Raw genomic sequence first — 25,358 nt, 5'->3', positions numbered from 1 at the left:
TTAGGGGTAGTTCTAATGTAAGGAGGAAGAGAGTTCCATAGTCTGGCAAGGGAGAATGATAATAGAAGTTGCCCCGGTGCGTGTAAAGGCTTGTAAAGTTTTAAGATGTTCTGATTTGTGGATCTAAGTGTTCTATGTGGCTGGTGAAGTTTTAGGGAAGAGGAGAGTGATGGACAGTTAGAAGGTTTGAAAATTAGCTTGTGTGCTGTAGTTAGTTGAATGAAATGTAGGTAGCTTGGGAGTTCCAACCAATTTAGAGCATGTAGGGAGTTGCAATGGTGAGTAAAGGATTTGGATCCTGTGGCAAACTTTGAAATTTTGTTATAACATGAGGAAAGTTTAGGTTTTAGGGATGACTGGAGGTTAGAGAGTAGTGGATCTCCATACAAAAGGGAGGGTAGGAGGTAGGTGGTAGATAGGAGTTGTCTAGAAGACAGAGAAAGGTATTGCCTGTGTCGATAAAGCATACCAAGTTTTTGATGAGTCTTTTTAATATTGGTTTGTAGGTGGATATCAAATTTTAGCTGGTCATTGATAAGAACGCCCAGAAGTTTTGTATGGGGACTATTTCAATAGTTGTTTTGTTTAGGCTAAGTATAGAGAAGGATGCTTTGTCAGCAGCAGTATGTCTAGAAGGGGTAAAGATCATTATTTTAGATTTGGAGGCATTTAGGGCTAGATGATTGTCAAGCATCCAGGACTCAGTGGAGGAGAGGGCTTCTTGCATAAGGTTTATAGGTAAAGGAAGAGTTTTGGCTGAGCAGATGATAGTGGAGTCATCTGCGTATTGCACCAATTTAGCATTGAGGATCTTTTGGTGGAAATCATTGATGAAAATGTTAAATAGTAAAGGACCCAAAATAGAGCCTTGAGGTACACCTGTTGGGGTGTGAAGGACAGAGGAAGTGCAGTAGTTCCATTTTACAGCTTGTTCCCTGGCTGAGAGATAGCTGGAGAACCATTTGACAGATGAAGAGGAGAGGTTAAGATGGGAGAGTTTAGAAAGTAGAAGCACATGACAGTGTTGAAAGCTTTAGATAAGTCGAGGAGGAGCGTAGAAACTATGTTCTCAGAGTCACGAGCAGAGTTAATGATTTCGAGGAAGGAAAGAAGGGCAGTGGTGGTGCTATGTCCTGGTATAAACCCATGTTGGGTAGGAGTTAGGAGTTGGTTGTTCAATAGGTAGGGTAATAGTTGAAGGTGAATACATTTTTCGAATATCTTAGAGATAGGGGATAGGATAGCAATAGGGCGAAAGTTGGAGATTGAACAGTTTGTACCTCCTTTATGGAGGGGGATAATGAAGGCTTTTTTCCAGAGGTACACAGGATTCCTGAATGGAGTGATTGCTTAGGATGCTGATTGGAAGGGCTATACCATCAGCAGCTAGTTGGAGAAATTTGGATGGAATGTAATCTGGGGCATTAGAGCAAGTTTTTAACTTTTGTAGGAGCTTTTTTATAGTGTGGGTAGGAATGAATTTGAGAGTAAAAGGGGATATATCAACATGTACAGTATGAATTGTTACTGTCCACATTGCTGACATTCACACTGTGTGCACACGTGTGCATTACAAATCCCCCCCATATACACATTGTCCTGACATTTATGTACAGTAATACAGAGGACGCCACTACGACTGCTGCAGTATTACAGTTATGACCACAGGAGACTTACCTGGACACTCCTCCACTGGGGAAGTTGTGTTACCTACCTCCATGACATATGGGGTGATGGATCTTTGTGAGCTGGTGGCCAAACCCAGGTTTGCCAGGAACTCCGCTGTGGCCGAGAGCGGTTGTGTTGCAGACCCTCCACCAGTGCCAGCACTGTCCCTGGGCACAGCTGAGGCCCTTTGCCATGCATTATTTATCATATCTGTGGCCCACTATCAGACCTGCTCATAGCTCCTTTCCTGTAGCCCAAGATGATTTACAGATGCCACGAGGTCTGCCCACAGTGCAGTGATTTGTTGCTGATTATGATGATTCCTCAACAGCAGGATCTGGTGATGGAGTCTCGGTCCATCAAGTATGTCATCATTCTCTGCTGCAGAAAATGGTGGGTTCCTACATCTGTACATCATTCCTAAAAGACAAGAAGAGGGCGAACACATCACAGGACTAGATCCACATTTAGCAGCACTATCCTCCGATAAATATCACATCATACCCCATCATCTATCACCACAATATATATTTGGCTATCAACAACATAATGTTAATACATCGTGTGTTACCCACCTGATCTTGCTTTTTTCTGCTACTTGCTGCATGTTCTCTAAGGTGTTCAACTGCATCTTTTTGGTTGCACCTATTACAGCTTGTTTATAGCCTGTCTACATTGTATACAGTAGTGTCAGCCTCCTACTTTTGTTTTAAACACCTGTGCTGTTGACCCACCCCTTAGGTCTCCCTGGCCTTCCTCCCTCAGATTCCAGAAAATATGGCTTGACAATGTCCTGCAGTTTCCCCTGCCAGTCTAATCGATATGGGCATCCTGGCATGGTGTAGCAACTGCCTCATGTACATGGACAACCATCTGCAAACACTACCAAGGAGCACAATTTGTAAGAGATGCAATGACATTAGGGACCTACAGTCCATGCTGTCCCCCTCTTAAGCCTGCATATCAGGCACAGAACAGGTTGTTGACACAATCAGTACACCTCACATACCACACACACCTACACAACACACACTCACATATGCGGAGGTCCTCAACATACACATCCACAAACAAAGGAGACCTCTGAGACAAATACATGTGAACTCCACAGCCCTCCACAGCACTTACCATGCATAGCCACACACCTGTGACCCACAGCCACAAAAGCATCATCATTATAGGTACATAGGTTCATAGGTAGGCACTAGGCTATTGGCCCTAGGGCCTATATAAGCCTAGCCAAAAAGGTACCCTGCCTTTCGCCACCCAAGAAAATTATTTTCCTGTGCCCCTGTTGAGCAGAGCCACAGAGGTGAACCCATGGTGAATTTTCTATTTCCCATCCAATCATCAAGATTTTTCTTGAAGAGTGCTAATGTGGAGCTTTGTTTGATGTAGATAGGTAGTTTGTTCCAGAGTATGGGAAGTCTCTGGGACAGAAATCTATCCCATCAGCATGTTCTGTTTATTTTAGTGACAAGGTTTAGGTCTTAGAGTGTGTAGCTCAGAGGGATTGGGATTTCTTTAAGTGGAGCATGTCCAACAGCTCTGGATTTGTCATAGCTTTGTATGTTAGGCAGAGATCACCTCTGAGTAGATGATATGCAATGGAGGAAAGCTGGAGTTTTTTGAAAAAGTCTGCATAGGGCATTTGTTTGAGGCCAGTAATCCTGTTTGTGAGGTATTTCTGCAACTTTTCCAGTTGTTGTAGACATCTTGTGAGGTACATACCAAAATCTGCATTGTACTCTATAATGGGTTTAATGAGTGATGAGTAGAGAGGAACAATGACCTCTTTTTTCCTGGATGAGAAACCTTTTGTGATGAGGTGTGCCATATAGAAGGATTTCTTGACTACTGTGGTGATGTGATTATCAAAGGAGAAACTACTGCCCACGTGTGTCCCAAGGTCTCTTATCACACTTTTGGTGTTAAGTAGACTACCACCTATGTGGTAGCTCATTGGTACAGACTTTTTACCAAAGGGGATGACAATGCACTTTTTGGCATTGAGCTTGAGGCCATGGCTCTGACACCATGCATCTGTCTCTGTGAGGCCCTTTTCGATGTCCACATCATTAGGAGTTTCAATTATGACTCCTAGTTTGCAGTCATCTATGAACTTCATCAGCCAAAGACCTTCTGTGTTAGCTTGTACTTCAGAAAAGTAGATACCAAACAAGAGAGGACCCAGGACTGAACCCTGTGGTACTCCACTTGTCACTGTTCTGAAGTTGGATTTGGAGTCTGCTACTTTCACATTGTGGGTTTTATCAGTGAGTTAGCTGGCACCCCATCTTGTGACATAGGGATTTATACCTAGTTTAGTGAGTTTATCTATAATTCCAGAGTGGGGGATGGTGTCAAAATCCTTGGCAAGATCTAGATAGGCTGTGTGAACCATCTTACTCTCATCTACAGCTTTGGTGACTGCTTCAAAGAAGTCTATCAGGTTTAGGAAACATGATCTGTCTTTTACAAACCCGAACTGGGTGGGGTCCAGAGTTTGGAGATTACCAATGTCTTTGTGTATAAGATCCATGATGATACATTCCATGGCCTTGCAGACCAGGCTCATTAGGCTAATGGGGTAGTACTTTCCAGGGGCTGTGGTAGCTCCCTCTTTGTGGAGTGGGATAACCTTCACTGTCTGCCATTCAGTGGGCACAATGCCTGAGGTGAGGCTATGATTGAACATGGTGCTTATGTGGGGTGCCAGTTCATTCTGCAGTTCATGTAGAATGCAGCCTGGGGTGTTGTCAGGTCCTATGGATGCTGTGTTCTTGGCTTTGGAGAGTGTAGTTTTTACCTGTGCAGCCGTGATTACAGAAACTTTGCATTCTTACAGTATAGAGATGGGCCCTTTAGGGGGTGAGAGGGGGGTAAGGTTAGCACTGAACCTATCTTCCAGGATGTTGGCATTAGCCATATTAGTCATAGGAGACTCCATTGTGAGACACACAAATGTGCCTCTCACCAGGTTCTATATGGGGAAGGTCACAGTTACTTGTCTGTCAGGTGCCAGAATCTGCCATATCACATACGCACTGATGTCTCTCAACAACAGGTACTTTTATGAGTCTGTCACAGTCCATGTTGGCATGCCTGACCTGAGACGTACCTCCCTGGAGTATATGCAGTGAGACATGGCTGAGCACACAGATTATGTGTCCCAGGCAGGTATGTCCTTAGCCTTATGCAGCATTCTGCAGTCACCCAGAATTATGCTGCAATACAATCAGGAAATGATTGACCTCAACAATTTGCTTAGTTTCAGATCCTGTACCTGACAGACTGGGATGATATCGTCAACAGACCATGATGCTTTGCCAGAGAAGGCCTCCATCTGTCTCAACTGGCCTTCAGTTGTCTGGCAATGGTTCTTACCACCCCCATAGTGCCTTTATTAGGAAAAGTGGTGAGGTTAACACTACCAACATACAACTGTTAGCACATCACAAAGTGAAGGCCATGCTGCTAAATGCTAGTTGTCTAAACATGAATTTGTGCTCATTGCAAGAAATGTTAACCCTGGGAAATGCTGACATCTGTGCAGTCACAGACACATGGTTCAAAGCTGCAGAGAGCACCCCAGCCTTACATGGTCAACCATCCTATCATACAGTCATACCCCAAGGTGTGGGCAGTAAAACCATGGGATGTGGTCTTTCACTATATATGACAGACATATACACCTCCAGGCTGTTCAAACAGTAATACACACAGGGGACACTGCATGAGCAGTTAACCATTGCAAAGGCACCTATTCAAAGCATAGGTAGCTACCGTCTGCCACATGAGACCAGGAAGCCTATTCTGCCTATATGGACCTGATCAACTCTATCAGGATTCGAGTCTGTACCCTGATCCTGGGTGACTTTAACTACCCAAACATACATTCAAGGACATACTCATACCAGCACACAAATGCCCAGAGATCCATCAACAGTGGAAATGCAAACACCTTGGAGCAGTTAGGTGCTTCCCCCACATGAGGTGAAGGTCTGTTGGAGTTGATACTAAACAAAATGGGTAACCACTGCAGCATCCCTACATTATCATCCTCCATGGTCAAACCAACCATAAAGCGGCCACGTTTGCAGTCACCATCTCCCATAATACCCGTCCAGCTAGGGTCAGACATACAAACAACTCTATAGTTGAATACAGCCCCCTGAAGGATAGTAGAAACAGCTTTGCAGTTTCCACTCCACCCCCTCTGTAGGAATTGGCTCCAATACCCAAAAATACATAAAAGCACTATCTGTGCATTTGTATTCATGCATGGAGTCATGTATACCTGACAGGACTACATCATCCGCTGCAAGGATATGTAACCCTGTGTGGTGGACATCTGCAATAAACAGTGTCTATAACAGGGACGACATACTGCTGTCTGAGACAAAGAAGGAGCAGGTGCCCAATTTGAAGCAATGTCTCCTTAGCCTGCACAAGCAAATAAGAGCACTACTGGGATCCTGCAAAGCAAACCCTGAGCTCACATTGGTGACATCCACTACAGACAATCATATCTCCTTCTTCACATATCCCTGCAATATCATAGAAAGCACTCAGATCTGCTCAGTACTGGTGGTCAAGCAAACCAGATATACAAGTGCTGTAGGTATAGAACACGATGCCTGACAGAGTCAGTGTACGCTTTACCCCCTGTACCCCCATCAGTACATTAGGACATCCCCAGTACCTGCCCCCTTTCCCTTATATGTAGGGAACAGGTCCCCACTGCCACCTCAAAGTCATGGTATACAGCCACCATGGGAGCTGAGCACATGACAGGATGCATCATACATGACCCCAAGCATGACCTTGCAGCACCAGAAGGCACTGTATTCAACCAAAGCCTGAATACCGCATGTGCCCCAGATGAGTGGAGGACACCCACTGTCACCCCTTTACACTAAGGTGGGGTGTCCTCCAATCTGGCACATTATGGACCTATCAACCTATCTAGGTTGATCTGCAAGGGCATGGAACAGTTTATAATGAAACTAATTAACAAGGACATTGGCAACCTCCACACACTCAGTCATGCACAGTTAGGCTTTGTCAAGCAGGGATCATGTCTGTTACATTTGGTTGACCTCTATGACACAGTCACCAAACCCATGGATGAGGGGGAGACAGTGTACATTGCCTACCTTGACCTGGTCAAAGACTTTGCCAGTATTCCCAACTTGAACATAATCGAAATACACTCCCAGCTAGGCATCAGTTCATATGTTACCAGATGGGTAGCACACTGGTGCACTGATAAAACCCACCCAGTCCACACAGGGGACCCTACCTCAACCGGTAGACCCATAACTAGTGGCATAACCCAGTGTTCTGTGTTTGGGCCTCTGTTATGTGTGATTTACCCTTCTGAGGTGCAGGGCACAACCAGTGGCCTATGGCCGGCCATGTATGCAGAAGAATGCATGCTGGGCCATGTCACCAAATTCCCTAGTGATGTAGACATCAGCCAAGAGGGTATCATGCAGACACATGATTGCTGCCAGAAACATGACCTCTGCCTGCATACCATGAAATGCAGCATCATCCCCTTTGAAGAGAGTGACATCCCACATATTATCACAGTACTAATAACATCCTAAGCTCAGTTTAGAGTGATTTGTGCACACAGGTTGATGGCAACATGACATTTGCCCAGCATGTTGCTTCCATTGTAAGGAAAGCCTTCTACATGGCCCACTTCATACATAAGGGTATGTCATCCAGAGACATGGGGTTCATAACGTCCCTGTTATCCCCCCTAATAAGGCCCATTATTTAGTATAATGCCTCTTTTGTCATGTACCTTGCAAAGCACATGCAGCAGTTGGGGATATCACAGAGGTTCTTCATGAGGGAATACCAGGGCCTTAAATAGCTACCATACACAGATAGGCTATAAGCCCATCCCTCTAGCCAGTTTCATACTGACTCCTCAGAGGTGACCTCTGTCTGGCATACAAGGCAATCACAGACTCCACCTTGATGAGACTGTTGCACAACTGCAAGTCAAGCTCCAATCTATTAACCCACACACATGCCCTCAACCTGGTCTGTGACATCAGTAGGACTTGTTGATGGGTCAGATGTGTATCCCACATACTCACCCTCCTGTGGAATGGATGCCCTGTCCACGTCAGGAAGAGTACCTGTTTACACCTTTTCAAGGGAAAGCTGGATATGTGGATGGTTAATAGGACACACATCTTTGGGATACCAGCTGTCTTCCGGTTGGACTGGGGCATCAGGTGCTGAATTGCATACACATGGGCTAAACTGTGGGTTAGACTTAATAGGGCCTGAGGGCCAATAGCCTAGTAACCTCATATGATCATAGGTATACTGGTTATGGCCCTGTGTGTTGTGATGGACTGCGTTGTTATGTGTCCACACCCATCACTGCCATCTACTGTGGTGTGTCCACTATGGATAATGTTCCAGTACCATGTCCTACAGCCACCATCTGACAAATAGGGGGTTGGTACTACAGCTGTATGGTGACAGTCCAGCAACATCTGTGCAACACAATTATAGACAGCATTGCAAATGTGTGGTAGGGTATCCTCCTTGTAGGTGTCCAACATCCACAGTACACAGATGTTTGCAGTATGTGTACATGTGCCTGAGATATGTGGACCCTCTGCCGGATAAATGAGGATGTCTGGAAAACAGTAGGACAATACATAATGGTTGTATCCAGACTGTGGGGAATCTGGCTGTCACACACCAGACACCTCAGAAAACAGTTGTGGTACATTCATTTCTGGTACTGCATTCATTCCCTTATGTTGCATGCTCTGTTGCTGAGGCAGAGCCTATGTCCACCCACTACTGCTGCCTATAACCTGCTGTCCTGCTGTAGAGGGTCAACAGATATGCTAGCCATAGCACTCAGGCAATGACATGCAGGTGTGGATTACACAGTGACCTATCCAGAGTATGTCAGGAACAGTCAGGGACACCTGGACAATATTTGAAGTATGCCTACGTGACATTCACAGATTGAGAGGAGCAGACTGACAGTACATCATGTGACATGCCAGCTGTATCCATCAGTACTTACTGTCAGTATTGTATAATACACAATCCAGTAGCATTCATACATGAGCTGCCCATTGCTGAGGAGACTCAGGGGCCACAGCTGTGATGCATGTCACAGCAGACAGAGTCAAAAGGGAAGCCTGTAGTTGCTGGACAGCTGACTAACAGCAACATGTCATTCCACAATATGTACTACAGACCTAGTGTTGTAATCCCTATTTCCCATGACTGCATCCCCCCATCTGCGTCCCATTACATGGGGAATTCTGTTACATACCTGGTATAGTGATGTACTCCTTTATGTGCAGAACTCTTGTGGTATAATGCTAGGATAGAGCAGTCTGTCTTCATAGAGAAAGTCACAGACCTATGTACCATAGGCAACAGCTTGCCTTTTGCAGGTAATTCTCATAAACAGGTGATTGAATGTGCACCAATCTGTGGCTTACACTTGCTAATTGCATCCAGAACAGCTGGATTGCATTTTCATTAGCCAATGGCATGGCAATACAGTGCTATATCTGAGGCCTTCATGTAGGCCTTGGCCCTTTTCCTGGCCTGTGAGAAGGACATTATCGAGGTGTGGCATTACAGCATCACAGAAGGTAGATAGAAATATTGTTGACTGTTTGGATTTATGTGGCATGTCCACAGTTGTGCATGCTATGTTTGGCCATTGTGAACAGACTTTTTGCTTATGTGGCAGTTTACTGTTTAACAATGTGGGTTGGGGTCAGTGAGAAGACAGACAGATGTGAGTGCCATACATCATTTGCATCAGAATATGGATGCTGCTGCAGTAGCCGCTGGTCTATCAGCTGTGTATGTTTGTCCCTGTCACTTGACCAACCCCCCCACCCCTTTGTGTATTGGTGTTGTGTGGTTTCCCTCTTTTAGGTATTTGTGAGGTATGGTAGGTCTGTAGCAGGTAGTTGAACATACTGTTGTATATGTCGCAGGCTGATGCTGCTGCATTCTGCCCAGGAGTCATACAGGGATTGTGAACACATTGGGGAACAACGAGCTGTATATGTCAGTGAGGGAGCCATGTCAGCTCTGTTGTCACAGCACAGCCAGGCTGAGGGTAGCCATAACAGTTCAGGTGAGGCATGTGCCTCTGGTACATATGTTATGTAACAGTGCCAACCAGAGAGTGGTAGGTGGCATTTAGGACACCTATACATATTTGTGAAGTATGTCTCAACCTACAGGCTTTTGATGTGCTAATATGGGTGGCATTGACTGCAGTAGCAGCAACCAGTTCTGCTGGAAATTGCAGGCTCAGTTATTTATTTGTTGTATTGACAAGCATGTACTTGATGTACAAAGACTGGAATGGAATCCAGGACTGTGGGTGTCAAATATAAAGCATGCTAGGAATGTTACAGATAGAGCTACTGAGGCAATATTATAGAAGGTGTATTTGCAAGACATATGTGCATGCATACAGTGTGTTACACAGGATTTGCATGAACACGTGTGTTCGGATGGGTATGACATGTGATAGTGAACTGTCTGTCATGATTTTGTAACCTCAATCTGCACTGACTTGCCAGTATGTCAGCACACAGCATAGGTTTTGTGACAACCATGCCAAAAGTAGGTGGCACATCCTTGGACATTCTGCAGCAGTCTGTGCAGTTGTCAGCTGTACCTGCTATTGTAGATCTCACGTGCATACATCAACATGTATTTGTCTGTATACTGGTTTGGTCTCTGCATCACAGTCCCAAGTATACTGTCATTTATGCCATTATATGTAAAAGTAGTGCATCACTGGCAATCAGGATATGTTTATAGAAACACATGCTATTCATTTGGCCAAGTGGGCTAATGCATTATGCTATAGTTGACAGGATTACAGGTTCAAACCTTGACAGGTGTAATTATTTTGCTGATCTGCATCACTGGCAATCAGCATATGTTTATGGAAACACATGCTAGCCATCAAAACTGAGTAGCCTAGTGGGCTAATGCACTATGCTGTAGTTAACAGAAACCTGGGTTTGAGATTTACCATAGGTGCTTATTTTGTGAACATGCATAACACTGTCAAAAACATATAATGTGATTAAAGCAGCTTTAAGTGGGTTTAAGCATGTTTGGGCAACGTGCTGTGCTGCTTAGCTCAGCTTAAACATGTGCTAATTCCAAAAAAAGAAAAGAAAAAGTGGGTGATAGGAAAGTGGGGGAAAGCAGGGGAAAAACAATGTAAAAGTTAGGTAGGGATATGCAGGACGTGTGCAAGAAAGGTCCATAGCTCTCCATTTCTTGTACAACAAATGCTGTAATTGATTGTGGGCAGTGTAGGTTTGGGCAAAATGGAGAGCTATGTATGGGGCAATATTTTTTTTGTGAGACAGATGCCCATTTTTTTTTTTTTTAAGAAGAAAGTGGAATTTTGGTAAGGGATATAGGTACATGTGGGGAGGTAAGTTGGGTAGAAGAGGTAGCATTTGCAAACAGACAAGACAGACACGACAGCAGACAGGGGCAGTATATGACACATGAGAGGGTAAATACCTTGGACTGGGAGGGTGTTGTGGAACCAAGTGCCCCCAGATGACAGCAGTGCGATTCAGATCCCCACCCATGGGCAGAGTCACCACTGCTCCTTCACAGCTCTGAAGGTGGCTGTGCTGGAGGTTGGGTGCCAGGGCCAGCCTGCCTCTCCAGGTTGGTCAGTCTGTCCTCAATCTGGTGCAGTCGATTGTCAAACCCTCGCTGAATGATCCTGTGCACCATGCCTGGTAGCGGTTGCTGGGTGATCACTCTCTCTCCACACCCATTCCCACAGGGATATGGGCCCTGTCCCTTGAGGAGGTTCCACCCACAGTTGGTGCAGGACCAGGGGAGGGGGGCAGGTCCAGGTTTGGTCCTAGATGTGCTAGTACCTGATGCCAAAGCTGGTTAAGGTAGGGTAGGTGGATTTGCAAGAACTGGCCTACCCAGCCAAGCTATGGTGTTGAGGTGTTTCACAGTGTACAGGTTAGTAATGAAGAGAACATGTGGTTAGTTGTAACAGCATGCAGAACAAATCACATAACCCAGTAACATAGCATGGCTCAGCATATAGAACACAACAATAATTGGGATAACAGTTAGTAATGTAACAGCATGCCAGTAACAGTTACGGCATAAGGCCAAGAACATAGGTAATTCAACAAAGTATATTAGTATGCAACCATTGTAATGCATAATAATAATAAGAAGCAGGCCCAACATAACATTTTGAGAACAGCATATGTTAAAGGTATACCATACCCAATGTATAGGAATAATACATTATGATGCAGATACGGGATGGGGGAGAGAGACATACATGCCATTACTACCAGTATAGACTATGTTGTTTACAACAGAACTCTTACATACTCTACACGTCTACCCTTAATTTATTTATACATGTGCCCTATAGTTTCTGTAGCACCTACATACCTCTCAAGCTATCTGCAAGGGACAATATGGACCAAGTGGTAACACCTACAGGTACACAACTACAGGGGACTACTGCATGTCAGGGGGGAACATATGTGACTACCAATATGTAATGTGGACTGATGTAGTGTGATTTTGCAACTGAGATAAATCAAGTGGCTGTTAAATCTGTGTCCCAGGGATTTGGCAAGAGGGATCACAGTCTGTGACAGCGTGACACTTGAGAGACAAGTATCATGCACAGTACAGAGAGTTTATGCTTATTATGCCATCCTTAGCAGGCATGGGGTTAGTCTATCTGCAGACATTCACAGACACAGCAGGCATACAGCCATATCAAGATTAAACTGTTTTATTTGTTTACTAACTTTTATTACTATTGTACTTGTTGACTTTTTATTTACTGCAGTCGTATCACCTTGCTGAGCAATGCTGTTAACACTCTGGTACATCTGTACACACAAATTAGTAATCCATTTGAACAGCTACTACAGAGATTTATTTACCTGTAATTCCTGTGGGGAGAATATCTGTTAACAATACATAACAGTTTCTATTAATAATTAGTAGTACTTGTACCTGGATTAGAACCCCAGTCTGTGTGTGACAAAATGCATATCATACCTAGTGTTTATCAAACTGAGCTACTGCTGAATAGTGAATAACTACTATGTGTCTAGAGCTCACCTGGTGACACACTGTGACCTGGTAATAGAGGTAGAGTGTCATACAAGACTGCAGTGACACTTGAACACACATGCATGAGATTCATACATGACAGAGATAGCAGGTGAACTGTGTATTAATAACCAACCACTTAAAGAAGAAATAATATAAAACAACAATGCCAGTCAATTCAAACTTTTAAAAAAATCAGTTACACTCCTCTGCACAAGAAGAGATTTGGTATAGCATTTGATGGATTGCAATGCGGAAATAATGTTGTTTTTCTAGATGTTAATTTAAGGTGGAGAAAGGAGCATTAGTGCCAGCATCCACAGGAAGTTTATTAATATCAATCATTTTGTGGATGGTGGAAGTTGCCACCCCCCCATCTGATTTCAGCATTACCATGCAATGAATTATTACGTTATCAGCAGGTTAAGCAATAATTGTAATAGTCTTACTGAAGAGATATCTAAAACGTGTGCAATGTTTGAGAAAAGGGGCTATAATATTTACTCCATTCAAATGGCTGTAGATCACCTAAATCAAGGTCTGAGCCATTTAGTTCCTAATAGGAACTATGAGAGACCAGACAGAAGTGTAGGTAGTAAAGCTGATGACAGAATATTATTTGTTACTACATATAATGTATTTACAGAAAAACTGATTGAAATTGTTATGTTTTATTGGAACTATTTGTTGCAAGATAAATGTTTACAAGAGCACTTAACTTTGAGATCCATAGTTTCTCATAAGAGAGGCAGAAGCATCAAATATATGATTGTTCATGCACAACTTATTTCATGTGGGCATAATACTATGCCTGTTTTAAAATATCATTCATTCAAGTTGTAAAATATTTTTATATTATGCTTTTTAATAATGTTTTTTAATACAATGTTTACATTAATGCACATTTTTTTGTAAAAGTTTTTAACTAATGGCTTAGTAAAGTTTATATTAAATATATTAGGCAGCATTTTAAATAGTAAAGTATAGATGATTAAAAGGGTACTTTTAAATGGATAAACTGTGAACAGTAGAAATGTTTCTTTAAATAATGAGACAGAAGTATTTTCATTGATTGGCAATTGTTGTAAGATATAAAAGCACTACTGGTTTTGTCATTTAAATATTTCTGATGAAGTCTTATTACTTTACACGAAAGCGCGCTCAAATAAATTTACTTTCAAGGCACTTAGTGTTTATCTACAGTTTATTTACAGCTAATTTTAGCTAATTTATACTGCTACACTCGAGTGTTCCTTTGGAACTGTATTTTTTTGTTCAAGTTGGTTGGTAACAGTTCCCGTGTTTTCTTTTTACAAGTATTTTATGTGGGTGAAACCAAGTGAAGTTTTCAAGTTAGATATTTAGAACATCTTAGAGATATTAAGAATAAAAAGCTGGAAACCCCTTTGGGGATATACTTTTTGACTTTTCATGGAGTGTATAGTAAAAATCTGAAGGGCACTATTGTGGAAAGGGTAAAAATAGTCCCTGGTATATCTTTAAAACCTAGCATGTCTTTAAAAAATAAGTTGCTTCAGAAAGAGGCAGTTTTTATTCTTACATTTGGCACTTTGTTCCCAAAAGGGTTAAACAAGGAGCTACATTGGAAATGGTTACTTTAATTTAATTGTTTACTTGTTTAAATTAAGAACTTAGATATAAATAGATGTATTATGGGTATGTGTTTATATACTCTATCAAAGACAGTTTGTCCAAGGCACTAGAGGAGTGTAATTGCTTTTTATTAAAAGTTTGGATGAACTGTGTATTAATACTTGGAATGCAGGTGCATATATTTAACCCCGAGTGGGTAGAGCTATGTGTGATGTGTACAGACCATTTCAGAGTGTTGGGTTGCTACCTGACCCATATACAGTAGCAGGTGGCATATTTGCAGTCTACAGCTTTTACAGTTTCATACTTGGCTGCAGCAGCATAACTAAGTTCAGGAATCCATATAGCTGAAATGCAATGGTTAACACAAGACAATCCTGAGATTAACACACTATTATACATTAGCCATTACTATGCTAGGTTCAGATTTTATTGCAGAACAAATATCATAGTGCATTATATTTTGTAGTACAGCCCCACATCTACAGTTTAGCAAAACAGTCTTTATCAGCTAACCTTCAGTCACTTCATGGTATTATTCCTGTTTTACTTCACAGCATTTGTCATACTCGATTTCTTGACCAAAAGCCCAAAATACACACATTTTCTATGACACAGCTTTATTAGGGGTGACATGAAACAGTGGTTGGTATACATCTAACAGTCTTTACTAACAAACACTTTAGATAATGCAGGTGATGCAAGACAGCTGTCATTCCACAATTTATGCAGTAGTAACTTTATTTCCTTAACAATTCTGACTGCCGTTGAACTTTATTTCCTTAAAATTATTTATTTATTTATTTAACATTTGTTAACTGGGAAAGTCTGACTTGGAAAAAAGCCAATTTTAGGGAGGCCGGGAGAAACACTCCAGATGTATGTCTTTGTAACATGGGAGGAAACTGGAGCACCCAGAGGAAACCCACACGAATGCAGGAGAACATGCAGACTCTGCACAGAAGGCACTGCAGCGAAGAATTGAAGCAGAAAACCTCTTGCTGTGAGGTAACAACACTACTGCTGCACCACTGCACCAACCAAGTTATGATTATGAATTATGAGTGCAGTTGAATTTATGTCCTTAACATTATGAATGCAGTTGACATTATGTCCTTGACATTATGAATGCAGTTGTACTTTATTACCTTAATATTATTAATATAGTTTAAACTTTTATTTCTTTAACATTATTAATGCAGCTGTAGCTTTCTTTCCTTAAAAGTAGCAGGTTTCATGCTTTCATCTATACTGAACTGTACCTGACATTACTCACTTATATAAGTCCAGGTCTATGACCACATTCATTGTAGTACACTCAAAACATATTATAACTACTGGCAGTTACTACTGTACTCGTTTTTATTTATATTACTATAGATTGCAAGATATATCTATGCTCACCACACTCATGGCACAACTTGGCCAAGTACCCTGCATGGGCCACCAGGTTGTGAGCTGTCTACTCTGCAGCTGTGGAGAGAGAAACACACCATTATGTGTACCAGTCTATCACACATGCAGATTAGGTATTGGCAATGCAATAGTAACAATACATACAAATTGTGGGGCATTCCCATCTCTAGCATCCTGGACCCAGGTATCCAGAAGTCCCCTCTTCCTATGCTTCAGGTCATCATAATGATGGAGCACCTGCTCACCTGTGTGGGGGATACTAGTTCCACTGGTGAAGTCACATGAAAGCAAAAGCTAGTCCCATGCCTCCGCCTTGTACTTTGATCCCTGGAACTGGCCCTTCAGCAGCTGGTCATCATGGTCTTTAACAAGGAGTCCAGCCATGACCCTGGACTCCAGAATGCCCCACCATTGCACCCAGAAGCACACACCCCTCTCCAACTCCTGCCACAGTCTCTGTCAAGACTGTGCACCACAGCAGTCTTTTCAGCACCTGAACAATGGCATTGTCACAGTGGTTGCTAGCAGTACATGGCTACATCCTTTGCTATTTCTGTGTTGCACTTCTAGATAAGGGCATGCTTGTGGGATTCATTCTACAGCTATTTGCAGACAGTGGCTGTATTCCCACCTGTTGCACTTAAATAAGGCTGTTTTCCCACCCTTGCCATCACTGGATGATTTTTAAAAATGCAGGACTTCGATTAACACCCCACAAATCTGCTGAGCACAGCCGAGCAGTGCTTAAACTGGCAATACTTAGCAATGCTTAGTGGTGCATAAACCAACAGCTGAGCTGAGGACTGCTATTTCTCACCTCAGTCTGTTGTACCTGTTGATGTTTTTTTTTATTTGTTTAGTTTGGTGTCTTCCACTGCCTGTGTGTTTTTTTTTTTTTTGTTTTGGTTGGTTGGTGTATCCAACTGCCTCTGTTTGTTGTTTTTCTTTTGTTTTGGTTGGGGTCTCCAACCACCTCTATTTATTTTTTTTGGGGGTTGTGTCTCCAACTGCCTCTGTTTGTTGTTATTTACTGGGTTGGTCTCCAAATGCCTCTGTTTGTTTGTTTATTTGTCTGTCTGTCTGTCTGTCTGCCTCTCTCGCTCTCTCTCTCTCCAGTTGCTGCAATGATATTGTGCATGTGTGGACAGCAAGTACAGGCTGCTTTTGTAGGTATCTGCACATGTGCATGTGATGGCCTCTGCACCAATTAGTGCCCACCATTTAGTAATTGCATGCAGCCTGCTGTGTGGTAATTGCAGTTCTCACTGTGATTTCAGAACACTGCTATAAAATGATAGATTAGGTAGGCATAGGCCTTTCAGTTTTACATGGTGGGGACCATGCTTGTTTGCTGTGGACACTGTTGTGTCATTCAGAAGGTTGGTATATGTCTCATATCTGAAGCTGGGTTGTAGCCAGTGAAATGCATGTTGTACTGAAACCTGATTGTTGCTTCTTCCAGTACACTCTTCTCAGTGTAAGTTTACTCACACCTCTAATGCTAACACTGGATACATGGGAGTATGTACTTTCTTTTGGAATTAGGGAATTAACTGGCATACAACAGTAGTTATTGCAATGTATTCCTATGGCTTTCCTATTTTCCATTTACATTCACTCCTTGTAATGCATGTTATATTTCTTTATTGCAATGTATTCCTATGGCTTTTCTATTTTCCCTTTACATTCACTCCTAGTAATGCATGTTATATTTCTTTATTCAATGTATTCATATGGCTTTAATTCCTCATTGAGTTCGTGGAGCACACAGCCGGGGACACCATCAGGTCCCATGGATGCTGTGTTTTTGCTTTGGAGAGCAGTTCTCACTTGGTTGGAGATGTTTGGGGGCTGCAATCGCTGGTATAGATATCTCTCCTTTGGGGAGGGGAGAAGTTTGCACTGAACCTGTCAGCCAGTATGTTGGCAATGTCTGTAGGATCAGTAATCTTCACATCATTTTGAACTAGTTCTGAGCATATCTGGGAGTTTCCTCCCAGGTTTCTAACATAGCTAAAGAAGGCCTTATGATTGTCTTTTGAGTCTTTAGCTATTTTTCTCTCAAAATTTGCTTTGGATGATTTTATGAGAGCTCTTAGTTTTTTACTTATAGTGATCAAGGGTGTCTTACCTTTTAAGGATTTTGCTCTGTCTTGTAGTAGCTTCCTCCTTTTGTTGTAGAGTTTGTTTATGGCTGGTGCAGAACAAATATCATAGTGCATTATATTTTGTAGTACAGCCCCACATCTACAGTTTAGCAAAACAGTCTTTATCAGCTAACCTTCAGTCACTTCATGGTATTATTCCTGTTTTACTTCACAGCATTTGTCATACTCGATTTCTTGACCAAAAGCCCAAAATACACACATTTTCTATGACACAGCTTTATTAGGGGTGACATGAAACAGTGGTCGGTATACATCTAACAGTCTTTACTAACAAACACTTTAGATAATGCAGGTGATGCAAGACAGCTGTCATTCCACAATTTATGCAGTAGTAACTTTATTTCCTTAACAATTCTGACTGCTGTTGAACTTTATTTCCTTAAAATTATTTATTTATTTATTTAACATTTGTTAACTGGGAAAGTCTGACTTGGAAAAAAGCCAATTTTTAGGGGAGGGCCGGGGAGAAACACTCCAGATGTATGTCTTTGTAACATGGGAGGAAACTGGAGCACCCAGAGGAAACCCACACGAATGCAGGGAGAACATGCAGACTCTGCACAGAAGGCACTGCAGCGAAGAATTGAAGCAGAAAACCTCTTGCTGTGAGGTAACAACACTACCGCTGCACCACTGCACCAACCAAGTTATGATTATGAATTATGAATGCAGTTGAATTTATGTCCTTAACATTATGAATGCAGTTGACATTATGTCCTTGACATTATGAATGCAGTTGTACTTTATTACCTTAATATTATTAATATAGTTTAAACTTTTATTTCTTTAACATTATTAATGCAGCTGTAGCTTTCTTTCCTTAAAAGTAGCAGGTTTCATGCTTTCATCTATACTGAACTGTACCTGACATTATTCACTTATATAAGTCCAGGTCTATGACCACATTCATTGTAGTACACTCAAAACATATTATAACTACCGGCAGTTACTACTGTACTCGTTTTTATTTATATTACTATAGATTGCAAGATATATCTATGCTCACCACACTCATGGCACAACTTGGCCAAGTACCCTGCATGGGCCACCAGGTTGCGAGCTGTCTCCTCTGCAGCTGTGGGGAGAGAAACACACCATTATGTGTACCAGTCTATCACACATGCAGACTAGGTATTGGTAATGCAATAGTAACAATATGTACAAATTGTGGGGCATTCCCATCTCTAGCATCCTGGACCCAGGTATCCAGAAGTCCCCTCTTCCTATGCTTCAGGTCATCATAATGATGGAGCACCTGCTCACCTGTGTGGGGGATACTAGTTCCACTAGTGAAGTCACATGAAAGCAAAAGCTAGTCCCATGCCTCCGCCTTGTACTTTGATCCCTGGAACTGGCCCTTCAGCAGCTGGTCATCATGGTCTTTAACAAGGAGTCCAGCCATGACCCTGGACTCCAGAATGCCCCACCACTGCACCCAGAAGCACACACCCCTCTCCAACTCCTGCCACAGTCTCTGTCAAGACTGTGCACCACAGCAGTCTTTTCAGCACCTGAACAATGGCATTGTCACAGTGGTTGCTAGCAGTACATGGCTACATCCTTTGCTATTTCTGTGTTGTACTTCTAGATAAGGGCATGCTTGTGGGATTCATTCTACAGCTATTTGCAGACAGTGGCTGTATTCCCACCTGTTGCACTTAAATAAGGCTGTTTTCCCACCCTTTGCCATCACTGGATGATTTTTAAAAATGCAGGACTTCGATTAACACCCCACAAATCTGCTGAGCACAGCCGAGCAGTGCTTAAACTGGCAATACTTAGCAATGCTTAGTGGTGCGCAAACCAGCTTGGCTGAGCTGAGGACTGCTATTTCTCACCTCAGTCTGTTGTACCTGTTGATGTTTTTTTTATTATTTGTTTAGGTTGGTGTCTTCCACTGCCTGTGTTTGTTTTTTTTTTTTTTTGTGTTTTGGTTGGTTGGTGTCTCCAACTGCCTCTGTTTGTTGTTTTTCTTTTGTTTTGGTTGGTGTCTCCAACCACCTCTGTTTTTATTTTTTTTGGGGGGTTGGTGTCTCCAACTGCCTCTGTTTGTTGTTATTTACTGGGTTGGTCTCCAAATGCCTCTGTTTGTTTGTTTATTTGTCTGTCTGTCTGTCTGTCTGCCTCTCTCGCTTGCTCTCTCTCTCTCCAGTTGCTGCAATGATATTATTGCATGTGTGGACAGCAAGTACAGGCTGCTTTTGTAGGTATCTGCACATGTGCATGTGATGGCCTCTGCACCAATTGGTGCCCACCATTTAGTAATTGCATGCAGCCTGCTGTGTGGTAATTGCAGTTCTCACTGTGATTTCAGAACACTGCTATAAAATGATAGATTAGGTAGGCATAGGCCTTTCAGTTTTACAAGGTGGGGACCATGCTTGTTTGCTGTGGACACTGTTGTGTCATTCAGAAGGTTGGTATATGTCTCATATCTGAAGCTGGGTTGTAGCCAGTGAAATGCATGTTGTACTGAAACCTGATTGTTGCTTCTTCCAGTACACTCTTCTCAGTGTGTAAGTTTACTCACACCTCCTAATGCTAACACTGGATACATGGGAGTATGTACTTTCTTTTGGAATTAGGGAATTAACTGGCATACAACAGTAGTTATTGCAATGTATTCCTATGGCTTTCCTATTTTCCATTTACATTCACTCCTTGTAATGCATGTTATATTTCTTTATTGCAATGTATTCCTATGGCTTTCCTATTTTCCCTTTACATTCACTCCTTGTAATGCATGTTATATTTCTTTATTGCAATGTATTCCTATGGCTTTCCTATTTTCCCTTTACATTCACTCCTTGTAATGCATGTTATATTTCTTTATTGCAATGTATTCCTATGGCTTTCCTATTTTCCCTTTACATTCACTCCTTGAAATGCATGTCATATTTCTCTATTGCAATGTATTCCTATGGCTTTCCTATTTTCCCTTTACATTCACTCCTTGTAATGCATGTCATATTTCTTTCAGCACCAAGTTATTGTATACCTGCTGTGGCTTAGTGGTACATCATGCAGACTGGTGAGTCCAAGGTGTGGGGTTTGAGACTGCCAAGGGTATTTTATTTTGCTGCTGAGCAATACAAGGGCCTTGTCCTACAGAGTGACAAAGGCACTTTTAAGCAGTTGTAAGCGAGTTGGCATGGGTTTGTGCGACGCTTAGCGATGCTAAGCACCGCTTAGCTTATTGTATTTTAGCAATACTAAGCTAAGCTTAGCTTAGCTCATTTTATGTATGCAATACTAAGCTAAGCTTAGCTTAGCTTATTTTATGTTAGCAATAGTTAGCTAAGCTTGGCGTAGCTTATCATATCTTAGCAATGCTAAGCTAGGCGCACACATGCGCACACTGGTGCAAACCTGCTTACTACTGTTTACAAGTGCTCACTCCCACTAACCACCGCGCTCATTTCTTTGACAGAAAAGTAAATGGGGAGATAGGAATGTGGTGATAAAGGGTGCTCAAAGAGGGGAAGACAGTAGGGAAACTAGCTTGGGATGTACACGATGGGTGTGGAGAAGGTCCATAGCTGCCCATTTCTTTACCAGCAACAGCTGTGCATATGCAATACATTAGGTGGGATATTTGAAACCTTCCACCCCTGAGAGAGTGGTGAGGACATCTAAGTATGTTGTACTACTGATTATGAATATCAGGCACATGCACTGTTTGTGAACTGCTATACTGTCATTAGTACGTTACTCACATCTGAAAAGTTTGTGGTTTGTGTTGGCATTAGCACAGTCTGCTCAGGATGACTGGACATAATTCTGTACTGTGTATGCGTACCTACACCCTTGGTTGTGCCTGACTACACGGGTATATAGTACCTTTGGGTAGGGGTGCAGAACTGCAGTGTGCATTATTTATTATTGTGTGATGTTTCTCTTACTGAACATGCACAGTTGCTGTGTACCTGTAAGTCTATGAAGGCTTGTAGTCTGTCTGAGTAGCTCCCACCTGTGGACATATCCAGATGGCAGACAGCGGTCAGCCTAGTATTCTTTGACTGTGCACCACAGCAGTCTTTTCAGCACCTGAACAATGGCATTGTCACAGTGGTTGCTAGCAGTACATGGCTACATCCTTTGCTATTTCTGTGTTGTACTTCTAGATAAGGGCATGCTTGTGGGGTTCATTCTACAGCTATTTGCAGAGTGTGTAACAGCAGACAAGCTGATATGCCTGTGTATTTCTGACTCTTCCAGGCCTCAGATACTCTCACGTATATATTTGAACAGTCTCAGGGAAAGGTACATATAACTGAGATACACCTGTCATATAGTTCAGACATTTTGCAGTTCAGACTTTGGGTGATTCAGAGCATTTCTATTACTACACCTTTTCTGATGTGCAATCAGTGTCTACTCTCACTTATTGACATTTGTTATTAAGTGGGATTCAACACCTTTCTGCCTACTGTTAGTACATTTCACAGGGAGTCAGAGGGGCACAGCTAACATTTGTTTACAAATCAGAGTCATCACTGTAGAGCAGTCACTGTTGGGAGGTCTGGCCTGTGACCTATGCAAATATGCCAGTGTTTATCCTGCCCTGATACTGTGTGGGGTTTGTAAGCTGCTACTGTAACCTTATTTCCTACTAGCATGGCTGATTCTCTTTTCACAGTCATGTCATGCAATTCAGCAACACCTGCTGGTTAAGGCCCACAGAACAAGATTTGTGTTATGCCATTGCTATTTTCCCCTTTACATTCACTCATGGTAATGCATGCAGACTGGTGAGTCCAAGGTACCGGGTTCGAGACTAATAAGGTTTTTTTATTTTGCTGCTGAGCAGTACAAGGGCCTTGTCATACAGAGTGACTAAGACACTTTTAAGCAGTTGTAAGCGGGTTTGCGTGGGTTTGCGCGATGCTTAGCTATGCTTAGCTAAGAGCACACATGCGCACACTCGTTTAATCCCACTAACTACTGCTTAAAAGTGCTTACTCTGGCTAACCCCCACACTAATTTATTTTAAAGAAAAGAAAATGGGGAGATAGGAAAGTGGTGAAAAAGGGGGCACAAAGAGGGAAAGACAGTAGGGAAACCAGCTCGGGATGTGCAGGATGGGTGTAGGGAAGGTCCATAGCTGCCCATTTCTTTACCAGCAACAGCTGTGCATATGTATGAAATTTGGTGTGAAATTTTAAACCTTCCACCCCTGAGAGAGGGGTGAGGACAACAAAATATGTTGTACTGCCAATTAGAATTATCAGTTTACATGTCCAGTGGGCATGTGTGCAAATTGGGCAGCTATGTATGGGGCATAATTTTTTTGTGGGAACAGATTGCCCTTTTTTTATTTTTTTTTTCAGGTGAGAGTGGAATGTGAGGTAGAGGAAGTAGGTATATTTGGGGAGGTAGGTTAGGGAGGTAAACAAACAAGACAAACAAGATGTATACAGGGGCGGAGTTTGACACATGGGGTGGGTGAACACAATTGATGGGGAAGGATGTTTGGAAATCGCAAGCCCATGATCCCACAGATGGTAACAGTGGAACTGAGATCCCCACCCATGGGCAGTCACCACTGCACCTTCACAGCCCAGAGGGTGGCTGTGCTGGGGGCTGAGTAGGACAGGCAGGCTCACCCGAGAGATGCACCACGCTCGCCTAAAGCTGGCGTAGGTGATCAGCGACTGAACGCTGGATCTCCCTACCCACCACAGCCCAGACCCTTCAAAGAGTGACGGGTGGCCCTTCTCTGCCCACGCTTGCACGGGGGGACAAGCCCCATCCCCTGCAGCGCTTCCACCCAAAGGTGGCACAGGACCAATGGAGGAGGGGAGTCCAGGCTGGGCACCAGAGCCACTGGTGCCAGGTGCACTCGCCAACTGAGGAGGGACAGGTGGGTCTGCTGGGACCGGCCTTCCCATACATTCTCTGATTAGGTGTGTTTCATTACAACATAAACAACAGCATTCCAGATTAGTTGTAACAGCATGCAGTAATATTCCCATTAACCCAACACACCACAGTTCCAACAGTTGAACAGCAAACATAACACATGCATATATTGAACAACAGTGGTTATTCCAACTGCATGCAGGGATGATCGGTAGCAAAAGGCCACCATGAACGTGGTGTTTGAACAGGGCACATGCATCAACATGAGTGCAAATATTTATAGAACAATTGGACATATATCCCAACAAATATTTAAGATTACACATACCCATTGAGGTGTGGAATTGCATGGTTTATGCACAAACAGTAGGGTGTAGAAAAAACCTCCGTTAACATCTTATAAACACTTTTACTCTACACTACATTCCTAGTGACTGCAGGTGTATATTCCCTACATGTATTACTCTTGCCACCATGCATTAGGTTGTATAGTGGGCTTGGCTAGTTCAATCTGTACTTGACCTATAGCTCACATACTAACTGTCCAGGATGCAGATTTTACTGCTACATATTTCATGGTTGCAATTATATTTCTTTATCTACATATCTGGATGTTTTCACATGACATTTTCACTTTAAATTGTACAGAACCCTGTGTTTATTGAAGCACACTTGCATTTCTGGGGGACATATTAGCATGCTACTCATGTGCCAGATTTACTTATGCATGCCAGCCAGTAACTGACTGTTGAGGACTGTATATTTACTTCACAGCTACTAGCACTTCCATCACCCACTTTAGATGGGACTGCAGAACTCTGGGTTGCCAGCACTTTCTAACACATTACTATTTGTATAATGCAAGGGTACAACAGCATTTCATACTAAGTGAAACAGACGCACTCTGAGTTTTAGACCTTTATTAATGACATTGCACACTTTTCCACAGGCTCACTCCTTTATTTGTTTTAACGGTATATATGGCTGACATGTTCACAACATATTATACCTTTATTAATAGGTTAGCACACTCTTTTTTCAGGCTCTCTCACATATTCTTTTATATGACAGTGCCTGCAGAGATATTATTCCAGACATTTGTTAGCTTTCTTAATGGGTTACTACACTCTTTTTCTGCCTCTCTAACGTTTTATCTGACAGTACATGCAGATGACTTATTCAGTCCATTTTATGGCTGTATTATTGGACGACAACACTTTCTTTCATTCGCTCTCCCATATTTTATATAATAATACATGCAGAATAATCACTAACCTGCCTGGCAGCACAGCCTTAGCAGCCTATCAGCATAGGCTTGCTGATTCATAACACGGTCACCTGCAGCTGTAAAGTAAATGAAGGGATATTGAGACATTCCAATCTGTTATACATACTCCATTTTCAATTCTTACATACTGCATTCCATGGCTACATATTCAGTACTGGGGCATCCCACATCCC

The sequence above is a fragment of the Protopterus annectens genome, chromosome 13.part0 (genome assembly GCF_019279795.1).
Source record: "Protopterus annectens isolate FY-2018-M chromosome 13.part0, PAN1.0, whole genome shotgun sequence".
Lineage (NCBI taxonomy): Eukaryota > Metazoa > Chordata > Ceratodontiformes > Protopteridae > Protopterus > Protopterus annectens.
Note: the sequence above shows the minus strand (reverse complement) of the source record.